This window comes from Brachyistius frenatus, unplaced genomic scaffold (assembly GCF_029030835.1).
Source record: "Brachyistius frenatus isolate BFR_SWC_R1_liver_20210118 unplaced genomic scaffold, ASM2903083v1 Contig_269, whole genome shotgun sequence".
Taxonomy (NCBI): domain Eukaryota; kingdom Metazoa; phylum Chordata; class Actinopteri; family Embiotocidae; genus Brachyistius; species Brachyistius frenatus.
The window spans coordinates 373,005-379,113 of record NW_027210868.1 but is presented as its reverse complement, the minus strand read 5'-3'; positions in this window follow the sequence as shown (position 1 = coordinate 379,113).

The window sequence follows — 6,109 nt, the reverse complement described above, 5'->3', positions numbered from 1 at the left end:
GTTAATTGTAAATAAAACATCAGTCACTACTCAAAGTTATCATGATAAGAACAAAGTCAAAACAGAAACAACAAAAAAAGAAACATTTTATTCAAAGTGAAGAGGAGCCAGAGGTTGTAATGTAGCTCTAAAACCTTATCTGATGCTTAACTACAAATATCAATGCATGCTGGTCTTCAATCCTAATTATTATTATCATTATTATATTATATTATTAGATTTAAGTGTTATGAGTTTGAGAACCTCTGCTCTACAGCCAGCAAGGCTCTGCCTTAGTATTTTATACAGCTTCAGCAGTTGACAATAATCAGTATATAATATGCAATTAAATTTATCATAGCTGACACTGCCGGTTATGTTTATATAACTCACTACGCCCGCCCACCTGACTGTACCCCAGTCATGTCAATCAAATCAGGCATCTCCTGAAACAGACCTGTGTTTTATATTATTGATCAGAAGGAGTGCATTCAGCTGATGACACCATACAATATGACTGACTTGGTATTTCAGGAGAGAAGCTGAATGGAGTCTATTGGAGCTGGAGGGTTTCAGAGCCAGCCCCTCAGTGGGTTTGCACTTTAAGGCACACTTAAACTTAAAAAATGTATAGGCTACAGAAAAAACGACTCTGAAGTGAGTAATTTGAAAATGAAGCCACCATATTTGGAGTACCTGAGTGGTTTGTTAAAAAGAATGTACACTGTAAATACTAATACCTGTCATGATTTGCATAGATTAATTAACCTTATATGAGTATCAACAATATTCACTTTTTACAAACAGTTTTGAATTTACAGTTAATTACAAGTTGAAAAAAACATAGTTTACATAGGCCTGATTGTTTTAATTGAAGATTAGCTCAACAAATAGCTAAGGCTTCAATATGAGCATTCGCACTAGCTGTCAGTCCTCCCATGAGCATGCACACTAGTCCCCCGCCAGTAACCATAGTAAATTGAGGACCATTGGGAATTGACATTTGTAAAATGTCCTGATCACTTGTGGAGGATAATCGTGGAGGTTATCGAGAAAGTAAGACTTTTATGGAGAAAGTAAGACTTTTATGGAGAAAGTAAGACTTTTATGGAGAAAGTAATACTTTTATGGAGAAAGTAATACTTTTATGGAGAAAGTAAGACTTTTATAGAGAAAGTAAGACTTTTATGGAGAAAGTAATACTTTTATGGAGAAAGTAACACTTTTATGGAGAAAGTAATACTTTTATGGAGAAAGTAACACTTTTATGGAGAAAGTAAGACTTTTATAGAGAAAGTAATACTTTTATGGAGAAAGTATGGAGAAAGTAAGACTTTTATGGAGAAAGTAAGACTTTTATGGAGAAAGTAATACTTTTATGGAGAAAGCAACACTTTTATGGAGAAAGTAAAACTTTTATGGAGAAAGTAATACTTTTATGGAGAAAGTAACACTTTTATGGAGAAAGTAAGACTTTTATGGAGAAAGTAATACTTTTATGGAGAAAGTAACACTTTTATGGAGAAAGTAAGACTTTTATGGAGAAAGTAAGACTTTTATGGAGAAAGTAAGACTTTTATGGAGAAAGTAAGACTTTTATGGAGAAAGTAAGACTTTTATGGAGAAAGTAAGACTTTTATGGAGAAAGTAAGACTTTTATGGAGAAAGTAATACTTTTATGGAGAAAGTAAGACTTTTATGGAGAAAGTAAGACTTTTATGGAGAAAGTAAAACTTTTATGGAGAAAGTAAGACTTTTATGGAGAAAGTAATACTTTTATGGAGAAAGTAACACTTTTATGGAGAAAGTAACACTTTTATGGAGAAAGTAATACTTTTATGGAGAAAGTAACACTTTTATGGAGAAAGTAAGACTTTTATGGAGAAAGTAAGACTTTTATGGAGAAAGTAAGACTTTTATGGAGAAAGTTTTTATGGAGAAAGTAATACTTTTATGGAGAAAGTAAGACTTTTATGGAGAAAGTAAGAATGGAGAAAGTAAGAGAAAGTAACACTTTTATGGAGAAAGTTTTATGGAGAAAGTAAGACTTTTATGGAGAAAGTAATACTTTTATGGAGAAAGTAACACTTTTATGGAGAAAGTAAGACTTTTATGGAGAAAGTAACACTTTTATGGAGAAAGTAAGACTTTTATGGAGAAAGTAATACTTTTATGGAGAAAGTAAGACTTTTATGGAGAAAGTAAGACTTTTATGGAGAAAGTAAGACTTTTATGGAGAAAGTAATACTTTTATGGAGAAAGTAACACTTTTATGGAGAAAGTAAGACTTTTATGGAGAAAGTAATACTTTTATGGAGAAAGTAACACTTTTATGGAGAAAGTAAGACTTTTATGGAGAAAGTAATACTTTTATGGAGAAAGTAAGACTTTTATGGAGAAAGTAAGACTTTTATGGAGAAAGTAATACTTTTATGGAGAAAGTAAGACTTTTATGGAGAAAGTAAGACTTTTATGGAGAAAGTAAGACTTTTATGGAGAAAGTAAGACTTTTATGGAGAAAGTAAGACTTTTATGGAGAAAGTAAGACTTTTATGGAGAAAGTAATACTTTTATGGAGAAAGTAATACTTTTATGGAGAAAGTAAGACTTTTATGGAGAAAGTAAGACTTTTATGGAGAAAGTAAGACTTTTATGGAGAAAGTAATACTTTTATGGAGAAAGTAAGACTTTTATGGAGAAAGTAAGACTGGAGAAAGTAAGACTTTTATGGAGAAAGTAAGACTTTTATGGAGAAAGTAAGACTTTTATGGAGAAAGTAAGACTTTTATGGAGAAAGTAAGACTTTTATGGAGAAAGTAATACTTTTATGGAGAAAGTAATTTTACTTTTATGGAGAAAGTAATACTTTTATGGAGAAAGTAAGACTTTTATGGAGAAAGTAATACTTTTATGGAGAAAGTAAGACTTTTATGGAGAAAGTAATACTTTTATGGAGAAAGTAACACTTTTATGGAGAAAGTAAGACTTTTATGGAGAAAGTAAGACTTTTATGGAGAAAGTAAGACTTTTATGGAGAAAGTAAGACTTTTATGGAGAAAGTAAGACTTTTATGGAGAAAGTAATACTTTTATGGAGAAAGTAAGACTTTTATGGAGAAAGTAACACTTTATGGAGAAAGTAAGACTTTTATGGAGAAAGTAACACTTTTATGGAGAAAGTAAGACTTTTAAAAGTAATACTTTTATGGAGAAAGTAACTTTTATGGAGAAAGTAAGACTTTTATGGAGAAAGTAAGACTTTTATGGAGAAAGCAACACTTTTATGGAGAAAGTAACGTTTTTATGGAGAAAGTAAGACTTTTATGGAGAAAGTAACGTTTTTATGGAGAAAGTAAGACTTTTATGGAGAAAGTAACACTTTTATGGAGAAAGTAAGACTTTTATGGAGAAAGTAATACTTTTATGGAGAAAGTAACACTTTTATGGAGAAAGTAACACTGGAGAAAGTAATACTTTTATGGAGAAAGTAAGACTTTTATGGAGAAAGTAATACTTTTATGGAGAAAGTAAAACTTTTATGGAGAAAGTAAGACTTTTATGGAGAAAGTAATACTTTTATGGAGAAAGTAATACTTTTATGGAGAAAGTAACACTTTTATGGAGAAAGTAAGACTTTTATGGAGAAAGTAATACTTTTATGGAGAAAGTAATACTTTTATGGAGAAAGTAACACTTTATGGAGAAAGTAAGACTTTTATGGAGAAAGTAACACTTTTATGGAGAAAGCAATATATATATATATATATATATATATATATATGTGTATGTATGTGTGTGTACGTCCTTATGACGTGTCATTCTAATATTCTCGTTTGTGTGGAGGACTCGCGGTCAATTGTGACGTCACTTCAGAACATCCTGCACGCGCCATGCAGATGAACTGTAGCCTTACTAAGTTTGTCTCATTTTGGCAGATTTATTTTTTACTTTTTGAATTTCATATGAGGCCTTGTACCTGATAGACGGGCTGGTTGATTCATGTAGTTTTCTGTCATGTTGTCTCATCATAGAAAATGAATTTCCTGAGTTGGACAATCACAAAAACGAGGGAACCCAAAGTGTCCCGGCCAACGGTAAACTCTGAACTCCTGCTACTGTCTTCTACAAGGTAAGGATCTACGTCCTGAAAGACAGGATTCATCTGGACTTATGATAGTTGACTAGTCCAGTGAGTCATTTTGTTGTGTACTTTCAATCATAACATATCTGCCACTTTGTTTCATGCAATCTAATGCAATGTCATCTGTGAAATATAACCTGTTAACTTCTAACAAGGAGAAGTCTTTGTGGTGTCAGAATACACTGAACATGATTTGAATTGTATAAACCTGTCCACATGTTGAAATGAATGATCTCAAACAGAGTAACCTGGTCTGCAGCAGGTTTCAGTTAAACCACACAAACAGTGACCTCTGCAGGAGGCCAGCTGATTTCTACAGGACGCAACAGCTGGTTCAGACAAACCACACGTTACTAACGGGCAGATATACCTGTTACTAGAAACAGAATGAGTCCTTTATATTTGAAGTGAAAAACTTGAAATTGAAATTTCAGTTTAAAACAGAATTTCCTCCACCTGTAGCATGCCAAACTCCACCAAGAGGACGGGGTGAAACAGCGCCCTCCTCCACCTGTAGCGTGCCAAACTCCACCAAGAGGAAGGGGTGAAACAGGGCCCTCCTCCACCTGTAGCGTGCCAAGCTCCACCAAGAGGACGGGGTGAAACAGCGCCCTCCTCCACCTGTAGCATGCCAAACTCCACCAAGAGGAAGGGGTGAAACAGCGCCCTCCTCCACCTGTAGCGTGCCAAGCTCCACCAAGAGGACGGGGTGAAACAGCACCCTCCTCCACCTGTGGCGTGCCAAACTCCACCCTGAGGACGGGGTGAAATATCCCCCAATTTTGTATATTTGTTACATGATTATTCTGACTATTTTGTCTCTGTAGCTCAACAATAACAACTATAGTCACTTTCATAAAAATAAAAAAAAATGTCTGTAAATCGTTGTTTCTCATTATTCTGTAAATATTTTTCTCATAAATTATATTTTTTGCCATTTTTGATCAACCCATATCCACTCACCGTCCACTTTATTAGGTACACCTTGCTAGTACCTTGTTGGACCCCGTTTGCCTTCAGAAATTCCTTAATTCTTGGTGTCACACTGAGGACATAAAGGGACAGACACGGTCAGCAGCAATACTCAGGTAGGCTGTGGTGTTTACATGATGCTCAGCTGGTATGAAGGACCCAAAGTGGGACAAGAAAATATCAAACCACCACCATCACACCACCACCACACCACCATCACCACCACCACCATCACACCACACCACCACCACCACCATCATCACCACACCACCACCACCATCGCACCACCATCACACCACCACCTGAACCACTGATACGAGGGAAGATGGATGCACGCTTTCATGTCGTTGACACCAAACTCTGCCGACCATCTGAATGTGGCAGCAGAAATCCAGACTCATCAGACGGAGACGTTACTCCGATCTTCTCCTGTCCAATGAGCCGGTGTGAATCCAGCCTCAGTTTGCTGTTGTTAGCTGACAGGAGGACCCGGTGGTCTTCTGCTGCTGGAGTCTGTCTGCTTCAAGCTTCCAGGTGTTGTTCAGATCTTCTCGGTTGGAGCGAGTGCTTATTGGAGTCACTGTTTCCTTTCTATCATCTCCAACCAGTCTGACCGTTCTCCTCTGACCTCTGACCTCTGGCATCAACGAGGCATCTTCACCCAGAGAACTGCAGCTCCCTGGGTATTTTCTCTTTGTCGGACGGTTCTCTGTAAAGCTAGAGATGGTTGTGGGTGAAAATCCCAGTAGATCATCAGTCAGTGAAATGCTCTAACTACTGGCCGGCTTTCAACTGTTAACTCAAGTGTACAGTGTTGTCGTAAAACGCATTTTCAGACTTATACGCTCCAGTTTTTTTTTTTTATCAGAGTTGAAGAAATATTCTTGATTTGATGGAGAAGTATTCTGGATTAATGGGGATGTGAAAAACATCTGCATTTTATGTCGGCTGCACGTTACTTATTGACATATTCTTTTAATAAGTGAGTTTGCCTGAGTCCACGAGATGGCAGTATTTG